The sequence below is a fragment of the Mesocricetus auratus genome, unplaced genomic scaffold, assembly GCF_017639785.1.
Source record: "Mesocricetus auratus isolate SY011 unplaced genomic scaffold, BCM_Maur_2.0 Super-Scaffold_15014, whole genome shotgun sequence".
NCBI classification, from domain to species: Eukaryota; Metazoa; Chordata; class Mammalia; order Rodentia; family Cricetidae; genus Mesocricetus; species Mesocricetus auratus.
Genome location: NW_024429186.1, coordinates 84,284,746 through 84,305,437, shown reverse-complemented (window position 1 = coordinate 84,305,437; position 20,692 = coordinate 84,284,746). Strand labels below are relative to the sequence as shown.

At 49.4% G+C, this 20,692-nt stretch overlaps 2 long non-coding RNA genes across 7 annotated transcripts; both read right to left on the bottom strand.

Annotated features, from left to right (window-relative positions):
• Nucleotides 1-2,218: 2,218 nt before the first annotated feature.
• On the bottom strand, nt 2,219-8,720 carry LOC121139414. 3 transcript variants are annotated; one of them, XR_005876384.1, is made up of 4 exons: nt 8,566-8,720; nt 8,267-8,427; nt 3,473-3,643; nt 2,219-3,025 (listed from the first exon to the last, which is right to left on the bottom strand). It is a non-coding gene; the product is annotated as an uncharacterized LOC121139414 (long non-coding RNA). The 3 variants fall into 3 exon arrangements; XR_005876383.1 differs by lacking the exon at nt 3,473-3,643; XR_005876385.1 differs by lacking the exon at nt 3,473-3,643 and having other exon boundaries at nt 8,267-8,376.
• Nucleotides 8,721-9,159: 439 nt separating this feature from the next.
• On the bottom strand, nt 9,160-20,633 carry LOC106021618. Of its 4 annotated transcripts, none has more exons than XR_001196840.3 (4): nt 20,159-20,633; nt 15,688-15,845; nt 14,817-15,108; nt 9,160-9,559 (listed from the first exon to the last, which is right to left on the bottom strand). It is a non-coding gene; the product is annotated as an uncharacterized LOC106021618 (long non-coding RNA). The 4 variants fall into 4 exon arrangements; XR_005876387.1 differs by having other exon boundaries at nt 15,691-15,845; XR_002384036.2 differs by having other exon boundaries at nt 15,762-15,845.
• Between the last annotated feature and the right edge of the window lie 59 nt (nt 20,634-20,692).

Here is a 20,692-nt window from a genome sequence, read left to right as displayed (position 1 = left end):
TGTGTAGCCTTGGCTGTCCTGGAACTCGCTCTGTAAACCAGACTGGCCTCGAACTCACAGAGATCCGCCTGCCTCTGCCTCCCAGAGATCTACCTGTATCTCCCTCCCGAGTGCTGGGATTAAAGGCGTGTGCCACTAGTGCACCAACATGGATCTCTTGTCTTTGAACTTTTCTCAAATATGTGAATGTTGTAACTCAGGCAAATCTGGCTGTGCCTCTCACACACCTGGACGTGGCAGGTGCATGCACCCTGGCCCTTTAAAGGAAAGGCTCCACCCAGGTCTCCTGTTCCCTCTGTTCCTCTAGAGGGCAGACAGGGCCTTTCCTGTCCACCCCTTCTCTTCTGTCCTGTCTCTGTATCTTATTTCCTTACCTCCCCCTCAATATGAGTCATGTCTACGTCTGTTTTCCCATCCGCCCACCGTCCATCACCCACCTTGGGACATTGATCCTTGAGGTCCCAGTGACGGAAAATAAAAGCTAAATCGTTGGTAGCTTAGTTTTGCATCTAGATGCTATGTTTTCTTGGGGGTTGCTGGGGATTGAACCCATCGTCTTGCATGTTCCAGGCAAGCAAAAGCTCTACAATTGAATTATCATTAAAATTTATTTGTTCTGTAGTTAATGGATATTTACTTGTTTCCAGATTGAGGCTGCCACCAGCACTAAAATCACGGGTAGACTGTTTATTCTGTCATTCCTGAGAATTTCCTCTTAGACACTCATTCCAAACAATATGGAATGTGCATCTGTTGTGTTGTTAGATGATGCTGTGGTCTCACAGATCTCCAGTAGCGGCAGCTAACTCCCCATTGCCGACCCCGACATTGGCATCATCAGATTTTGCAAAGCTGATCAATGTGGGTCCTATTTAGCTATAGGTTAACTATTGATTTTAAATACACTTATGTTATCAATAAGCTATTAATATGAGTTCATATTGTTGTTGCCTCTTTTGCTTGGTGTTGTACAGGTGGCTACAGATGAATGACTCTGCTTTCCTTCATTAATGAGGCTCTGTTAATGCCTTTTCTGTCAGAAGGTCAGGCTTTCTGCCTGCTCCTTTTGGAGTTTGGTCTTTTACTTTCTGTTTGGTAAGAGGTTCTTCTCAGTTCCCATTCTGGACACCCATTCTCTATGGTTTTGTATGACAGAATTTCTTCCATTTTCATGCAGCTCCTTGATTCTAATAATGGACATAGGAGCAAATATTACCAATATAGCAGTCTCTCTGAGAGAACAACTTTAGTGAGAACTTTCCAGTCTGCTACACTCAGGAGTGAGGCCATCTGCCCTTGCCAGTGCTCCCAGGCCCTCAGCCCCACAGAAGCGTCCCGGAAGCACCTCTCTTCCTCTTCTTCCTTCCTTCCTTTGGCTTCTCTCATTCCCCTGCCTATCTCTGGACCCTGTGACTCCCAGCTTCAAATGCCACCCTCTCTAATTCTCTTCCCACCCTCACGAAGGAGTTTTGTGGGGCACTGTCCCTTCCTACACAGGCTTCCAGGTCACAGGACACCACGGCTCGGATGCTCTTCTGGGTGATCAGCGTAGATGGGTGGCAGTCCCTTGGCCAGAGCCTGTGGATGTGGGTGTAGGCACCAGGGCTGAGCTCTGTCTCAGAGCAGGTCCCTCCCAGAGCTCTGCCTTTGCTCAAACCTTCCCAACTCCTCATCCTCTCCTTGTTGTCCCTGTGACAGCCCCTCTCTGCCCTGCTTTCCACATCACCTCACTTCCTGCCAAGCCCACTCAAGCATTCGGGCAGCATCGATAACTCTGCAGTCTCCCCTCCCCACTTCTTCCTATTACTGGTCCAGCCATCTCCATCTGTCTTTTGGAACCCCCAAGATCACTGCCTCAGTTGACACTGAATCCATCTCCCCTTCTTCCTGGTCCAGAGGGTCAGCTGGTCAGGTTGTGTTTCATGTATCCTTCAGGAATGAAACTTGGAAGGTGTTGGGAGCTGTAGCCTCCTCCCTCTCATTCCTGCCTTGCTCTCTGCCCAGTCTGGCTGCAGTGTCCTTCTCACAGGGTCTTTGCACACAGCCTGCACTGCCAGGGACGCCCTGGCCACCCTCACCAGAGCTCAGCAATTCTAGTCTCTAATCAGAGCCAAGTTTTGTCAGCTTTCCACACTCACGATCCCTGTTTGCCCAGGAAATGTGTGCACAACTCATAGTACACAGGTCTATAAAATCTGTATACAAACCAAGCACTATGGACAATAAATCATAAAGAAATTTATATTAAAGCAATTCTTTAGTGTATATGCAATTTTATAATATATTAAAGACAGAAACAAATGTGCATATTAATTATACATTGTACTTGCTTATTTTTACATAAATGAATCAAATCTTGGTTAAATATTTGATATGTGGGACCTACAGCACCTCTAACATCTTTTCGGGTCAATATTTTGATTTTATAACTGTCAATACTGAGAATGTTGCTTCTCATAAATAAATAGTACAAAATGTTAGGAGTGTGACTGAAGCATTTGAGAATTATTAGAGATTCTGTCCTAATCCCACACCAGAATTCACTGAATGATTTCTATGAAACTCAAATCAGCAACCCAAGCAGCAGTTCTTAAAATCAAACTTTCTAACATAAAACGAGCAGTAATGGTACTTCATACCCATGTGCTGAGGGATGACAGCACGGAAATATTCTTGATTTTCCACAATTCAACCCTGATGTGTCTGTAAGAGCAGAAAAATTTGTGTGAACATCGAAACACTATCATTTATGGCAATTGTAGCTCAAATCTGAGTCTAGCAGATTCCAGCAGGAACATCGGAGCTGCGTGATGTCACAGACGTGTGGGTGTCACATTTGGAATGAGGACTTGTGATGCAGCTCCTGTGAGTGCTGTCAGAAGCACCTTTGTTTGTGGTAGAATCACTTTGTGGTTGTTGTACATTCAGCGACCTTTTACTGTGGCCAACGTCTTTGAGGCCTCCAAATTTAGTCATATGATACACACTCAATGAGGGCTTGGACCAATCCACAGGAGGCTGATTACTGTTGGCAGAGGTAAAAATGATTCACTTAACAAGCTTTCATTCTCATCAGACCGACACAGATAACCATGGCTGACATCGTGGTAGCTAAGGCTATAGGACACGGCGTTCACCTCAGTCCTTCACTCAACTACGGTCTTTATTAAACTACTCAACCCCCTTTGACCCACATTTCACTTCTATGAACTTATCCTTTAAAAATGTATTCACAGGCTACATAAAGACACACAGAGTAATATTCTTACGTATTGTTTACAACACAGACCTACCAAGATGACCACAGTTATATTGCCGTGCATTCATAGCATGGAATATTACTCAGCCATGAAAAAGAAATGTGTGTTTGTGTAAGGAGGATCGTCATGACACACTGAACTAAAAAATGAATCCAGAAGACTGTGATTTTATATTCTAGTTACACTTTTAAAAGTTGAAGAAACAAACTAACCTGCTGACTGGCTTCTCCGGAGAGGGAGGTCGTGGAACAGTTTTCTATACTTTTCTTCTTTTTGAGACATGATTTCTCTCTGCTGCCTTAGTGGAATAGCTTTCCATACTTTTCTTTCCTCTTTCTGGGGCAGGATTTCTCTGTGCTGCCATGGTTGTCCTGAAGCTCACTCTGTAGACCAGCTTAGTTTCAAACCTAGAGATCTGCTTGCCTCTGCCTTCTGAGTGCTGGGATAAAACTTGTGTGCCACCATTGCCCAGCTACTTATGCCTCTGTAATGATTTTTTTACTGTTTTACTACTAAAAATAAGATCATAACTTAAAACTTTTATTATAGTAAAAAATAGTAATTACACAACACACCTGCTTCGTCCCCTGGGGGAAGTTCTGAGGCCACCTACAGAATACTCACTGCTATTTTCCCAGAGCCTACTTGGTGTCGGGAACTGACAGGTGTTCATCAAGCACTTATTAACTACTGAAAAGGTCAGCAGACGGTCTGTCTCTGTGATAAACTGCTCCTCAGTCACAGCTCTGGGAGCAGCACACTGGCCGCTGCCTTGAGGTGTACTCTGTTCTTGAAAGCGGTTCTGGTAGGTCACCTTTGCTGGCAGCTTTGTTACATCCCCCTTTGTTACATCCCCCTTGTTACATCCCCCTTTGTTACATCCCCCTTTGTTACATCCCCCTTTTTGCTGAGCTTTGGGGCCTTTGTACAGTTATTGCACTCAATGTGTGTTCCATTTCTCACTTAGGAAATAATTTTGTTCCAAGTTGCCAGCAAAGTGTAAAGCCCAAGCCACGACTCTAAATTCCAAATAGTCCTCCCAGCTTTCTGCCTCCCACGTTCTTGATCAAGAGCTACAGGTTAGTCCCATGGCAGAACACAGACAGACAGATAGACAGGAATGTGTCCAGCTCTACCACTCCACCACAGCCTTTGCACTGACAGCTCCTTCGCCTGAGAAAACTCACTCCAGCTGGCGAGGCTGTCTTGATACAAGGGTCTGGACCTCAGGACAGCCCACCTGAAGGCTACCCTCCTCCCTCTTCTGCTTTCTCCACTCCCCTCACTCTCCTGCCCTCTTGAAAACATTATTACAACAAAGGGTACATGTTAATTCTTCCTGTGTGGTTTGAGTAAGAATGGCCCCCACAGCCTCATAGATTTGAATGCTTTGTCACCAGGGAGCAGAACGTTTCAAAAGATTAGAAGGATTAGGAGGTGTGGCTTTGTTGGATGAAGTATGACACTGGGGGTGGGCTTTGAGGTTTCAAAAGTCCACACCAGGCCCAGGCTTGCATGCTCTCTCTCTCTGTCTCTCTCTCTCTGTCTCTCTCTCTCTGTCTCTCTCTCTCTGTCTCTCTCTCTGTCTCTCTCTCTCTCTGTCTCTCTCTCTCTGTCTCTCTCTCTCTGTCTCTCTCTCTCTGTCTCTCTCTCTCTCTCTCTCTCTCTCTCTCTCTCTCTCCCTCCCTCTTTCTCTCTCTGCCTAGGATCAGCTGCTGTCAGTTACTGCTATGCTTGCTGCATGGTCCCCACCATGACACCATGATGGCAATGGACTAAACTTCTGAAATTGTAAACCAGTCTCAATGAAATGTTTTTCCTTTCTAAGAGTTTCCTTGGTCATGGCGTCTCTTCACAGCAATGGAAGAGTGACTAAGACACTTTCTAGTATTACCTGCTCCCCACTCCCATCCCAGTGCTCCTGGGCTGTAGCTGCCTCTCAGAGCCAGCAGCTTCAAGTGTTTCTGTATGCCATTTTTACACCGCTCTTGACCTGTATACACACCCTCATAAAATCCCCATTTCTCTCTCCCATTGGGTGCACAGGACAACAGTCAATGCCTAAGGCACTAACCCAGGGCAGCCACTTGAATCACCCTGCAAAGGCTTCCTTGTGTAATAGAACATTCAACCTTCCGAGGGTCAATTGATTGCACCTGATGTTTTCAGGCCACCAGAGAGGTCGCCGGTAGCTCTGGAAATCCCTTTGCAGGATGAAGACATGCGCTTTGAGCTCTGTTTGCCTCTCTCCAGCAGGGCCAGCCTCACAGAAGAGCATGACACTTTGTGACTGAGTGTGCAGAGCGGGTGCTGCTGTCTCCTTTCTCCCAGCTCCAGCCTCCAGAAAAGAAAGAAGCTCAGGGCCCCAGCCCCCTAAGGGCCCCAGTCACCCCTAAGTAGCCCTGACCTCTCAGAAACCACAGGAAGCTCCGGATGAGAGGCTGATACTTCACATGCTGTCAGCGCCTCCCAGGGTCTCTGATGAGTGCCAGGCAAAAGAAGGCTTACAGGGCCATTCCCCTGCTGCAGAGCATGCAGTGCTATCTTGGAGTCTAAGCAGGCTGGGCTGCAGTGTGGTCAGCCCTTCCACTTTCATGATTCCAAATAGGAATATGGATAGGGAGAGACTGAATTTTGCTTCTCCCAAACAGTACACAGTGCATAGGACAGAGGGGCGGTGCACGGGGGAGGGGGCGGTGCACGGGGGAGGGGGCGGTGCACGGGGGAGGAGGGCGGTGCACGGGAGAGGAGGGCGGTGCACAGGAGAGAGGGGCGGTGCACAGGAGAGAGAGGGGCGGTGCACAGGAGAGAGGGGGGGCGGTGCACGGGGGAGGGGGCGGTGCACGGGAGAGGAAGGCGGTGCACGGGGGAGGGGGAGGTGCATGGGAGAGAGAGGGGCGGTGCACAGGAGAGAGGGGCATGCACGGGAGAGAGGGGCGGTGCACCGGAGAGGGGGGCGGTGCACAGGAGAGGGGGCGGTGCACGGGAGAGGGGCGGTGCACAGGAGAGGCGGTGCACAGGAGAGAGGGGCAGTGCATGGGAGAGAGAGGGGCGGTGCACGGGAGAGAGTGGGGCAGTGCATGGGAGAGAGAGGGGCGGTGCACAGGAGAGGCGGTGCACAGGAGAGAGGGGCGGCGCATAGGAGAGAGAGGGGCGGTGCACGGGAGAGAGAGGGGCGGTGCATGGGAGAGGGGGGAGGTGCACAGGAGAGAGGGGCGTGCACAGGAGAGGGGGGAGGTGCACAGGAGAGAGGGGCGTGCACAGGAGAGGCGGTGCACAGGAGAGAGGGGCGGTGCATGGGAGAGAGAGGGGCGGTGCACGGGAGAGAGAGAGAGAGAGGGGCGGTGCATGGGAGAGAGAGGGGCAGTGCACGGGAGAGGGGCGGTGCACAGGAGAGAGGGGCGTGTACAGGAGAGAGGGGCGGTGCACAGGAGAGAGGGGCGTGTACAGGAGAGAGGGGCGGTGCACAGGAGAGAGGGGTGTGCACAGGAGAGGGGGCGGTGCACCGGAGAGAGAGGAGGTGCACGGGAGAGAGAAGCAGAAGCGGCACGGGAGAGGGGGCGGTGCACGGGAGAGGAGGGCGGTGCACAGGAGAGAGAGGCGGTGCACAGGAGAGAGGGGCGGTGCACGTGAGAGAGGGGGCGGTGCACAGGAGAGGGGCGGTGCACAGGAGAAGGGGCGGTGCACGGGAGAGAGGGGGCGGTGCACAGGAGAGGGGGCGGTGCACAGGAGAGAAGGGCGTGCACGGGAGAGGGGGCGGTGCACGGGAGAGGAGGGCGGTGCACAGGAGAGAGGGGCGGTGCACAGGAGAGAAGGGCGTGCACGTGAGAGGGGGGCGGTGCACGGGAGAGGAGGGCGGTGCACAGGAGAGAGGGGCGGTGCACGGGAGAGAGGGGGCGGTGCACAGGAGAAGGGGCGGTGCACGGGAGAGAGGGGCGGTGCACAGGAGAGGGGGCGGTGCACAGGAGAGAAGGGCGTGCACGGGAGAGGGCGGTGCACAGGAGAGAGGGCGGTGCACGGGAGAGAGGGCGGTGCACGGGAGAGGGGCGGTGCACAGGAGAGAGGGGCGGTGCACGGGAGAGAGGGGCGGTGCACGGGAGAGGGGCGGTGCACAGGAGAGAGGGGCGGTGCACGGGAGAGGGGCGGTGCACAGGAGAGGCGGTGCACAGGAGAGGCGGTGCACGGGAGAGGAGGGCGGTGCACAGGAGGTCCTGCCTTCTGAACCTGACTTCCTGCTGTCAATACCATGTGAATCCTTTTAGCCACCATCCTTGCTCCACAATCCCTTACCCAGCAGCACCCAGAGGATCTTGGTCTCTGGTCCTAGTCCTGGGGTTCTCTGAGGACAGAGGCAGGCTGCCCACATCAGGATTGCCTGGGTTTCTTACAGGCTCAGCTTGGTTCTCGAGGCTTCCATTCCCTCCCCATGCAGGAAAAGGGGCAGATAAAAGGGGATGGTGTCTGTGACTGGCAAGCAGATTGTCATGGGATCTGGAGGTGGTAGGAGTCTCTCCCTGTGCCTAAGGGTAGACAAGGAGGCCCAAGGGCCCAGCAGGGTGTCCATGAATGGCTTACCCCAGAGTCCAGGTGCAAGTTTGGTTCTAACAGAACTGGCTGGAACTGGTCATGCATTTGCCCCAATTATCCTCTTCTGCAGTGCAGAAATTGCCGTAAGATACAGAAACGCCATACCACGCGGGAAGCTACAGTAAGCTGAGGCTACAGTAAGTGAGGCTATATTGCTGGTGGTGGCTTTGCGAGTGTATAAAGCCTGTATAAACCTCATCAATGGACAACATGGGTCACTGCATGAAACCCACAAGCTGACCTTCCCAGTGTCCGTGCCAGCCTTCCCCATGAGAGGCACACAGCTTTCTGGTACAGAGAAAAAGATGTACAAATCCATTCTTCCTTGCAGCTGATTTTTCTGTGTGCTTCCAAAGAGACTAAATGCCTTCAGAGAGATTTATTGACCCACAGAAACGGGAACAAAAACCAAGCCTTACCTCATCATGATGCCCAGGCTGTGACCTTTGAAAATGGCGCTCTAGGGTTTGAATGCATCAGGCAAGACTCTGACAATTCCACAGGTTACTTCTGTTAAAAATGCGGTCCTCTAAAAAAGGATATAACTAGGCTGGGTGATGGTGGCCTTTAAGCCCAGCACCTGGGAGGCAGAGACAGGTAGTTTGGGGCCAGCCTGATCTACAGAGCAACTTCCAGGATGGCAAGGACTACACACAGAAACCCTATCATGAACCCCCTGCCCCACAAAGTATATAACTAGCCCACTTGTGGTGCCCACCTGTAACCCCAGCCTTTGGGAGGCTGGGGCAGGAGGATTACAAATTCAAGGCCCTGTCAATTCTGTGAGCCTCTACAGACATACAGAGAGAGCAGGACTTGGGGCTCAGTGGCAGAGTATTTGCCTGGAATGTGTGGGACCTGGGTTCAGTCCTCAGCACTACAAAACAAAAACAAAACATTAAAAAGATTGATATAGCCCAGATCATGGGAAAACAGGAAATCAGACACATTTCAGCAAATTTTAGCAATTTCAAAAACTTAAATTCATATTCCCTTCATTGGTAATTTCATTTGCAGAAAAATCTCTAAAAAACAACTGGGGGGGGGGTGGCAGGTGTGGTGACTCACACCCGTAATCCCAGCAAAAGGATTGCTACACAGCCTGAGGCCAGCCTAGGGCCACTTAGTGAATTCCAGGCCATCTTGGACTATAGACTAAGACTGTCTCAAAAAGAAAATAAATAAATTAAATAATCAGAGATATTAAAAAAGATTAGCTACACCAAACATTCATTATAACTGTTAATAACACAATTGGGGACGAGAGACGTACAGCTCAACAATAAACACTCACTGGAATGCTGTGCCGTGATTGTTTAAAAAGCCATTTATTAGCCTACATTAACTATGATGTATATAGATTTAAATATGTGAAAATATTTAGTATGTTTATATTCATGGTCATATATGCAGCTATGGATTACCACAGTAAGTAAAGTATCTTGGTTTGCAGAATGGTGATCTAAACATCTATAAACACGATTGACAGGCAGAGAGATATTGTGAGGATAGCAATTCATTAACAACACATCAAAATTATAACATTCATTTTCTAGGTTGATGATCATTTATATGCTTGCCTTTTTTTCCTTTGGAATTTCCTTTTGCAATAATTGCTGTCTATGTAAGAGGGATGCGCCAACCACCTCAGAAAGGCAGGAAGTGACTCTGGCAAACGCTCTTTAGTGAGGCATTTCTGTGGCCAGCGATATCTACAGAATAAACAAAAGAGTTATCACTCAGAATTGGAGTTGCTATAGAATTACCCTCTGAACTAAAATGCTTCTGGGTGTGCAAGGAGATGTTAATTCTGCCACTGGTTTGACTAGCATAGGCCTCTTTGGCATCTGAGACTCTTGGTTACCTACCCTGAATGAATGTTGCCTTCTCTCTTTCTAGGAATGCCCCAGGGACACTTCCATGGGGCCACTGAGATTTCTGTCACTATAATGTGGCTGTTACTTAGTGTGAGCATCTCGAAAAACCCATCTTTCTCACCTCGGATCAGCACAGCCCTAGCTTTAAGATTTCTTCTTGAAAGAAGTGATATTTCTTTTGAGACAGGGTCTCATGCATCCCAGGATGACCTTGAACTCCTGTGTGGTTGAGGAGGACCCTGAACTTCAGGTGTCACCAAATCTGTCCATGCAGTGTTGGCACTCTCGCCCGTGGCCTTCTGCACGACTGGGCCTCATCTGCAGCCCCTTGAAGGTGGCGCTGTCCATGGAATCTTGTGCCCAAATGAAAGCAATGTATTCCCACCCGCATCACACTAATTCATAGTGCAATTGTCGTCAAGACGCCACAGACTCTCTCACCCCCATCTGGACCTCACTAAGGGCTAGATTTGGGGGAGCTACCATCTTTGTGTCCCCAGCTCCTTGTTAAGGCAGCCGCTCTTGGAAAATCGCCCACTGAAATGCTTTCCTGGCACTGCTCTGAGGTGGTGGTCCCAGGGTGGTTGCAGCCGCAGGGAAGGTGACTCCTGTTCTAGCCCAGTGTCAGGACTGATGCACAGCGGTCACTCCTTCCGGCCCATCTAGTCCACGGTGAGCCCGGGGATCACCTTCCAACTGGTGGAAGACAGTATGCACATTCCTGATGCCACCCCACTGCCATCTGCCAGGCATGTTGTCGTAAGAAGTCTGCGATGCTTGCCATGTGAGCCTCGTGGAGAGGACAGCTATGCAGAGCAGTGCGGCAGCACTGGGCAGGCGCCTGGCAACTAGGGCTGGGGAAACAGTGGAAGGCGTGTCCTTTGTAGATTTTCTATCATCACCCATGAACTGGAGATGCCTGCAGTGCGTGCTGTGCTTAAGCACCTAGCAGCTCTCCATTTGCAGTAGGAAAGAAATGGTCTAGAATGACGTCATATTTTTCTCTCTTTTTATTTAAATTAGAAACAATCTTGTTCTACATGCCAATCTCAGTTCCCTCTCCCTCCCATCCTCCCATGCCTTCCACCAACCCCTTATCCTGTTCCTATTCTGCTCCCCAGGGAGGGTGAGGCTTTCCATGGGGGATCTTCAAAGTCTGTCATATCATTTGGAGCAGGGCCTAGGCACTCCCCCTTGTGTCTAGGCTGACAGAGTATCCCTCTATGTGGAGTGGGCTCCCAAAGTCCATTCATATACTAGGGATAAACCCTGATCCACTACCAGAGGCCCCATAGATTGCCCAGGCCTCCTAACTGACACTCACGTTCAGGGGGTCTGGGTGCATCCCATGGTGGTTTCCTAGCTATCAGTCTGGGATTCATGAGCTCCCCCTTGTTCAGGTCAGCTGTTTCTGTGGGTTTCACCAGCCTGATCTTAACCCCTTTGCTCATCACTCCTTCTCTGCAACTGGATTCCAGGAGTTCGACCCAGTGCTTAGCTGTGGGTGTTTGCTTCTGCTTCCATCAGCTACTGGATGAAGGCTCTAGGATGGCATATAAGTAGTCATCAATCTCATTATAGGGGAAGAGCATCTAAGATAGCCTCTCCACTACTGCTTAGATTGTTAGTCGGTGTCATCCTTGTAGATCTCTGGACATTTCCCTAGTGCCAGATTTCTCTTTAAACTTATAATGGCTCCTTCTACTATGGTATCTCTTTTCTTGCTCTCCTCTCTTCTTCCCCTGACTCCATCTTCCTGCTCTCTCCTGTCCTCCTCTCCCCTCCTCTTCTCCCCTCCTCTTTCTTCTAACTCCCTCTCCCCTCCCCTCCATGCTCCCAATTTGCTCAGATCTTGTCCCTTTCCCCTTCTCTGCGGGACCATGTATGTCTTTCTTAGGGTCCTCCTTGTTTCCAAGCTTATCTGGTGGTGTGGATTGCAGGCTGGTAATCCTTTGCTCTATGTCGAATATCCATATATGAGTGAGTACATACCATGTTGGTCTTTTAGCAACTGGGTTACCTCAGTTTCTTCTAGTTTCATCCATTTGCCTGTAGAAAATTTCAAGATTTCGCCTGTTGTATTTTTTCCCACTGAGTAGTACTCCATTATGCAAATGTACATTTTTCTTTATCCATTCTTTGGTTGAGGGACATCTAGGTTGCTTCCAGGTTCTGGCTATTACAAATAATGCTGATATCAACGTAGATGAACAGATGACCTTGTGCATCTTTTGGGTATATACCTAAGAGTGGAATTGCTGGATCTTGTGGTAGACTGATTCCCATTTTCCTGAGTAATCTTCATACTGATTTCCAAGGTGGCTGTATGAGTTTACACTCCCACCAGCAGTGGAGGAGTGCTTCCCTTTCTCCACATTCTCTCCAGCATAAACTGTCATTGGTGTTTTTGATTTTAGCCATCCTGGCACGAGCATGATGGTATCTCAGAGTTGTTTTGATTTGCATTCCCCTGATGGCTAAGGATGTTGAGTGATTTCTTAAGTGCCTCTCAGCCATTTTAGATTTCTCTATTGAGAATTCTCTATTTAGTTCTGTGCCCACTTTTTCATTGAATCATTTGATGTTTTGGTGATTAGTTTCTTGAGTTCTTTGTATATTTTGGAAATTAGCTCTCTGCCAGATGTGGGGTTGGTGAATATCTTTTCCCATTCTGTGGGCTGCCATTTTGTCTTGTTGAGTATGTCCTTTGCCTTGCAGAAGCTTCTCAGTTTCAGGAGGTCCCATTTATTGATTGTCAATGTCAGTGTCTGTGTTATGTTCAGGAAGTGGGCTCCTGTACCAATTCATTCAAGGGTACCTCCCACTTTCTCTTCTAAGAGTTTCAGTGTGGCTGGGTTTATGTTGAGGTCTTTGATCCATTTGAACTTAAGTTTTGTGCATGGTGATAGAGATAGAGCTATATGCAATCTTTTACATGTCAGCATCCAGTTATGCCAGCACCATTTTTGAAGACATTTTCTTTTTTCCATTATATAGTTTTAGCTTCTTTGTCAAAAACCAGTTTGTCATAGGTGTGTGAATTAACATCAGGGTTTTCAGTTCAGTTCCATTGATCAACCTGTCTATTTTTGTGCCAATACCAAGCTGTTTTCAGCTTTATAATAGAGCTTGAAGTCAGGGATAGTGATGCCTCTGGAAGTTCCTTTATTGTACAGAGTTGTTTTGGCCATCCTGGGTCTTTTGTTTTTCCCTATAAAGTTGATTATTGTTCTTTCAAGGTCTGTGAAGAATTGTGCCGGCATTTTGATGGTGATTGCTTTTGGCAAGATTGTGGCTGTGTTCCCTTTTATTCCACAGGTACTTTCCAACACCATGATCCTAGTTGACTCCTCAAATGCTGTCCGAGAGAAGGATTTGGGTCTCCCTAGTAATGATGGAGTGTGACCAAAGCCGTTCACAGTGGCAAAGCTGTTGATGAGGTTAGGCATTCCCTGTCTGACACTGGCACCCAACATCAGGCTCTCTCCACTGTTGGGTCCCAGCCCCCACAGATTTCTGTGTATTGTTCGTCAGCTGATAGCCACAGGTATATCTTGCTCTCTAGTCTTGGCTTACAGCCCCGACCTTGCCTGCCTGAAATCAATATCTAGCACAAGGAAAACATGAGCTCTTATACCTGGGGCTTTTCCACTGTGATGTAAGCCTGTATATAAGCCTGAGAGAGAGAGAGAGAGAGAGAGAGAGAGAGAGAGAGAGAGAGAGAGAGAGAGAGAGAGAGAGAGAGAGATTAAAGATATTCAATGCTATATGGAAAGCAATATATTTATTTACCAGAGAGAGAGAGTCACACAAACCAGGAGTTAGAAGCGTGGCTGGCTTCCAAGAGAAAAAAGGGAGGTTCCTTTTCCTTTCACTTCCTTTTATATCTACCTGTGTCAGTTTACATGTCCCTGCCCTCATGGGTGGATAGCTTTGTGGGGTTCACTCCTACAGAGAGAGAGAGAGAGAGAGAGAGAGAGAGAGAGCAGACAGACAGACAGACAGACAGACAGACAGACAGACACAGAGACAGAGAGTTCTTAGCACTTGCAGAAAAGACATACACACACTCATTCTCTGGCAATGAAGGCAGCAGACACATTCTCTTAGCACAAACGGTTGGACGTCTTCTCTTTCATCTCCTGATACCTCGGACTTGCTCGAGGCATGGGCACCACACTCTATCTCACCTCCATCATTTTGTCTCATGGAGGTTGCCTTGAGTTCAGGAAAAAATGCTTATCAAGTTTAAGTTGGCTTCTACTAGATGTGGATAGAAAGCTCCCCTCCCCTCCACACTCTTGTTACAGTACTCCAACAGTCTCCAGACACAGTGACAAGCACTTCCAGGAGAAAGATAGCTGGACATACGGTGGCTGAAAAACCATGGCCCACAGGAGGACTAAAATGCCTGATACCAGCACCATACAGGGATGAGCTAGCCACACTCCACTACTGGACTAGTCCCTCTGCTCTGACTGCTTTGTGGTCTTAACTATTCAGGATCCTGTTCCCTGTCCAGTGACTAAACCCCAATTTTCACTGTCTGTGCCAGGGCCTGTCCCTAGAGGGAGTGTGGAGAAGACACGAGGAAAAGGTGTCAGGAGGTGCTGGCCGCTGGGCAGCAGCTGCCTCGGCCTCCCGGCAGAACCTCTTCTCACTGTGCTGTGCTGTCTCTTGCATAGGGCTGCTGTGAGAGCACTGGGTGCTCCTACCCTTCCTAAGTGTCACGTAGGCCCCATGGCCAGCTGTGACCAGGACTTTTCCTGAACAGCTAGAATCAGGAAACGAAATGGGAAGCAGAAAGCCTTCCAACTGGGCCCTGGGTGTAAATGACTCCGGAGCCACCCACAGATCACCCCAGCAGACCGTCTCCTGGCTGCTGAAGGCCTGACTGGAAGCCCCAGGCTCACGTGCATCTCTCCACTCCCTGTCCCCTCTTAGAGCCCAATCCTGCCTGAGGCCTGTTTCTGTCTCTCCTCTGGCCGTGGCCCAGCTTCTTCCATGTGGGATGCCTGGCAGGTGGGGCACGTCCACATCCCTCCCCTACCTTCTAATACCCAGGTCACAGATACTTAGTTTGGAAACCTACCTTGAGAGAGCCTTTGAGGAGACTCATGTTGGCTGTGGCTACTGGGCCTGTGTTTATGGGATACATTCAAAGGGGGTGGGGTGATGTCCCAAGAAGATGCTTGACAGGGCCTACTTCCACAATGACAGCTGTCGCAGGTCACACGCTACACTGACATGAAGATGGAAGAGTCTGAGTCCGTGCCGTGGGGCAATGAGAACGCGGCGGGCCAAAACCAGGAAGAAACGCTCACGTGATGGGCACAGAGGAGAGCTCAGACCTCGTAGTTCTGAGCACGTGGTGCTAAGGACAACTGGGAAAGACCAGAAATCAACCTTTTTGTGGTAGTTTGAAAGGAATATGCCCCATAACTCCATAATCTCACAGGCAGTGGCACTGTTAGGAGGTGTGGCCTTGTTGGAATAACTGTGGTTTTGTTGGAGGAAGTGTGCCACTAAGGGGTGGACTTTGAGATATTCAAAGCTCCTCAGTTCATTTCCTGTTGCCTGTGAATTAAGATGTAGAATTCTCAGCTACCTCTCCAGCACCATGTCTGCCAGCATGCTGCCATGCTTCCCACCATGGTGATAATGGAATAAGCCTCTGAACTGTAAGCTACCCCAATGAACTATTTTCCTTTATAAGAGTTGCTGTGGCCCTGGTGTCTCTTCTCAGTAATAAAACCTTAACTGAGACACTTTTAAATTTTGTTTGTGAGACAGAATTTTGCTATGTAGCTCAGGCTGTCCCAGAACTCGAAATCCTGTTGCCTCGGCCTCCCAAGGGTAACATTAATGTTTTGCCTTATATTATTCATCAAAAGTACTTGGATATCTAAATGTGAAACAAAAAACCTGCCAAGCATAAAGAGAAACTGTAGGAAAAGACTCACAACCTCGAGGACGGGCAGTTTCTTCAAGCAAGACACAAAGCAGAAGGCTGCGAGGAGAAGTCCCAAATACCTACGCTCTTTGGAAAAGATGATCAAAAGGAGAAAAGTGACAAGCTGAAAAATGGCACCATTTCCAAGCAGGCAGAAGTGCCGCGCGTCTGGAAGACACAAAAAATTCCTTCAAATCAACACAAAGGTCTCAAACTGCCAACAACAAATCAACAGACACAGTACTTCAAAGACTGGAAATAAAATGCACATTAAAAAATGCTCAAAAACACCCAAATTGAGAGAAATGCAAGCATATAAGACATGTTCCCCTCATATTGCCAGGAGCCAGCAATTTGAAACTGTTGAGCATTAATGAGGGTATGAGGAGAAGAGCACACTTCTACACAGCCACAGGGAGTCTGGACTAGTCAGAGCTGTCGGCAGGGCTATTAAAATGGAAAGTGCATGTACCTGGCAACTCTGGTTCTGGGTACAAATGCCCCCTCCTGTGCCCACAGAGCATGTAGCAAAATAAAAGTGGTCATCACCCTGTCTTTTGTAAAACCAGAACCCCAAAATGTCTATCAGTTAAGTGACAGCTGAGGGATCCCTGGACCATGGAATACTGTGCAGCAGTCATAAGGAATGAGGTATTCCACATGTAATGTCATGTAACAGTATATATGAAAACAGGAGGACCAGGAAATGACTCAGTGGGTAAAGGTTTTTGAGGATCTGAGTTAGATCTCCAGAACCCATCTAAAAAACCCAAGTATGGTGGTACATGCTTATATCTCAGTACTGGGGTGATGGAGATAAGTGGATCCCTGGGGCTTGGTGGGCAGCCAGCTGAGCCCAATCAGTGGGCCCTAAATGTCAATGAGAATCCCTGTTTTAAAAAACAAGTTGGGAAGCTCCTGAGAAACAGTGACTAAAGTGGGTCTCTATCCTTCACATACATTCATGTGTACACACTCCCAGACAGAAACACAGAAAAGAAACAAAAATCTGCAGGAAAAATGACCACACACAAACCCCAGTATCATCTATACCCACAATAAGAGATATGTCAGGAAATGTATTGAAAATGGCATGTGAAATGCCATCAGGTCTGGGGACAGGAAGTGGGCAGCATTCAGAACTGTCTAGGAGGCAAGCCTCCAGGCTCACCTGAGGTTGAAAGACCCTAAGTGTGGGCAGCATCATGGATGGGGGGTGGCCCCCACTCATAAACAGGACAAAGCCAGCTGATGAGGTTTTAGCCTGGCTCTTTTTCCTGGGTTTGACAGAGTGTGATCAGCTGCCTCATTTTCCTGCTGCCATACCTTCTCTGCCCTGAGAAACAAGTGCTCCCTTAGACTGTGAGCCACAGAAACCCTCCTTAGTTCCTGTTCTATTGTGATAGGACATCAAGACCAAGGCAACCCATAAAGTAGTTTATTTGGGGCTCCTGGTTGCAGAGGGCGAGTCCATGGCCATCATGGTGGGGAGCATGGCAACAGGCATGAACATAGAGGTAACATCCAAGAGCTCACATCTCGCGATACAACTGCGAGGCAGAGAGAGCTAACTGGGAATGGCTGGGCTTCTGAAATATCAAAGACCTCGTCTCAAAGTGACATACCTTCTTCAACAAGGACATAATCCTTCCCATACAGTTCCAGTTGGTGACCAAGTGTTCACAGAACCACAAAAGCCTTCCTTCCTTCAAGTTGCCTTGTCAGGTATGCTGCCACATCGAGAAGAGTAACTTATGCAGGAGGGGTAAGCCCCAAGGGGCTTGTAACAGGATGGTCTCTGTGACCTATCATTTCACTACCAGAAGCAAAACACTCTTGGAAGTCAATATTAAATTTCTTTTGTAAGAAACAAGATATTTGAAGACAAAAATAATGTGTAGAGATCCCATGCTGCTCTCTATTATGAGGCTTTGTCCTTGTGAGGCAAAGGCAACTTTGTTCCCAGTGGAAGAGCTCCTGCAGAGGGCTCACCGTATGCTGGGAGGGCTACCCTGTGCTGCCAGACCAGTAATGTTTGGCACAGAAGTGTCAGTGCTTCTTCTACTGGGAGCAATCACATCAGAGTGCTGGCGTCTTTCCAACTGCCAGCTGCTATTCACAGCATCTCATGCATCCTGACTAAAGAAACAGGCGGCCAGTGTGGGAGGCTGAAGACTGCCGTGAGGCCACACCGAATCTGAGGGCATCCTGGGCTATAGTGTGATATCCCATCTAAACAACAAAACAAAACAAACCAAAAACCAAAAGAAGACCCAAGTAGACAAAAACAAACAAAAAAACAATAATGCAGCAATTGAGAGAGAGAGAGAGAGAGAGAGAGAGAGAGAGAGAGAGAGAGAGAGAGAGAGAGAGAATATCATGGCAAACACATCTGATACATCAGGCCTTATGCCCAGGACTCAGCACCCCTTCCCGATTTCACCTAATACAGCGATCCAAGAGAACAGCAGCTTCGTTGCCCATTTAACAGATCAAGAAGTCGGGATTCAGCTGGATTTGGGATCTCAATCAAATGCCAACACTGCAATTGATGCCACTGATTTCAAACCCTTGATCAGACCACCTCCTCAATCTGCCTCCCCAACCACACTAAATAGTGAGGGTGGCTTCGCTTCAATTTGTACAACAAAACTCACCTTCTTTCCATTCAAATTAAGGGGTAAGGAAGGGCTGCTCCTGTGTGGCCCTGGCAAATGACAGTGGTGAGGAACAAGACAGGGTCCATCAGGACCGTCCACAGGGAGAAGAGAAGTCTTGTGCACACCACAGTGGTCAGGAGCCCAAGGGACTGAAGCCCAATGGCTCTGCTAGGAGCAGGGGAATTGTATGACAGATGACACATTCCCAAGAAGGCTGTCCTGCTCCGTCAGAATGCAGATGTCGTGGTTTCCCACACTTCACTTATCTAACAAGTCTGTGTTCATCCCAGACCCACTCACGGCTGGGGCTCTGGTGATATCAGTCAGCAAAGGCCTGGGATTCCTTTCTTCATATAACTGGTGCTCCTGGTATCTGTGTGTGTGTGTGTGTGTGTGTGTCCTGTGTGCGTGCATGGGTGTGCATGCGTGTGTAGGTCTTCCATGTTAGTCCTGTTTCTAATCTGCCACCAGACAGGAAAGAGCAAGGTGGGTGCTACACTTGTCTTTCTGATGCTGAAAACTCACAGAAAAACTAACTGTGTAGCAAAGTCCCCCCAACTTACCATGTTCAGGGAAACTTAGCAAGAAGAGTGGAAGACGGAACAGATGTGTTCACTTAAGTCAAGGAGCATCACACCATGCTGGGGACACTTCCTCCGAATGGAACATGGTGTTCTTTTCCTAGCTGCCTCCAGTTAACTCCCAATCATGGTCCTAGTAGGACACAGCTAAGTCACATCCCACACTCTCACACACACACACAGCCGAAGCCTGAGTGGCCCCCTTCCCTTGGCAAAACCAGACCTCAGCTTTGCAATCCTTTGAAATCCTTCCCAATTTCCAAGACGCAAAGCAGATTCCATTTTCTCAGTGACACGTTTTCTGATCACTTCTGGCTTGTTTCCAGCTCCTCTAGGGTCTGGCTGGCCCCCGCTATGAAACTCCACACCACTTTCATACTAGTAACACCGCGCATGCGCCAACCTCCCCTGAAGCTTGATCCTTCTCCAGCTGCAGCTCTGGGAGGGCCGGGGTGAGTCTCCCTGTTCCCCAGTCTGTGAACAATTGGTCCATGGGAAACAGTGTTGCTTGAAAAGATGGTTGGATGAAGAAATGACAAGTACAGTGCCTGGATTATAAGATATCAAGGTATGATACATATTTCCCAAACTACAAGTATTGAACAAGATTTCCTTATCAGTTGCCCCTTAGATAACAATCCATTCAAAAAAGCTAACAGAGATTTATCTATGTCTGACACAAGCAGGGCCATTCACATACAGATCACAGCTGAAATAAGTTGCCCAAATCCCAATGCTAGTTTGGAGGTACAGGGTGCCGAGTGCCAGGACATTCCAGCCTCACCAGAATTCATTTCAGATTCAAGCAACGCTTCGGTGTGGGGCAAAAGGGCTCTCGGGGACAGCAGTGGAAGGAAGCGGGGCAAATAGAAAAGTTACGGATTGTGGGATAAGGGTGTCTTGACCGTTCAGGAGATTCCTAGTAAGCAAACAATTTTAAAGAGATAACAGAAGATGTTAAAAGGTCCTGCCCCTAGGGTCAGGCGGGTCATCTCAAAGCATCAAGCTTCCACACCCGGGGGAGTCAGGTTCCGGTGGGATGCCTAGGGCTCCTGCCGCCCCACACGCTCGGTCTGAGGGAGGGGCTAGGCTTCGAAGGTCTTCCAACAGCGCAGCAAAGTGTCTGCGGTGGCTCTGCCGGTGAGGACACGCGTCCGGGTCACCAGAGCCAAATCGAGTTTGGGATTTTGCCGGTCCCGCAACCCGGGATGGTGTGGCCGCATCCCGCGCCCCTACTCACCTGCTTCTCGGAGCCACGTCCATTTCCCCCTTTGCTTCTGGCTCCCGAAGGCATCTGCGTGGCTAACGGGTTCCAAGGCTCACCAGGAGAGGAGACGGGGTGGTATGATAGTGTCGCCGCCCTGCCCTGGGGGTGGGGTAGAAGTGGAGGGGTGCAGAAGAGCCGATCTCGTCCCCGCTAAGCCCCCGGGATCCCTCGGGAGCGCCGCACGGCGGGTGACTGGGGCCAAGGGAGGAAGGGGCACGCAGCGTGCAAAACTTTGGGTCCTCCAGCGGCGGCTGCGGGAAAGGCCACCTTTACTTCTGCCGGGGGTCGCTCCAGTTGCGGGGCTGCCTGCTGGGCAGGGCGGCGTTGCGCAGCATCCCGGTTCGGGGAGACCCTGCCGGGCGGAATCCGCACGTCTGCTTTTGGCCTCCGCCCTGAGCTCCGCCAGCCCCGCGGCGCGCTCTCCTTCCTCCCCGCGCACTCCGCGCCTCCCTGGCGCCCCCAGCGGCCGCGCGCAGCCCAGCAGCGCCGGGCAGGGCCGAGCGCGCC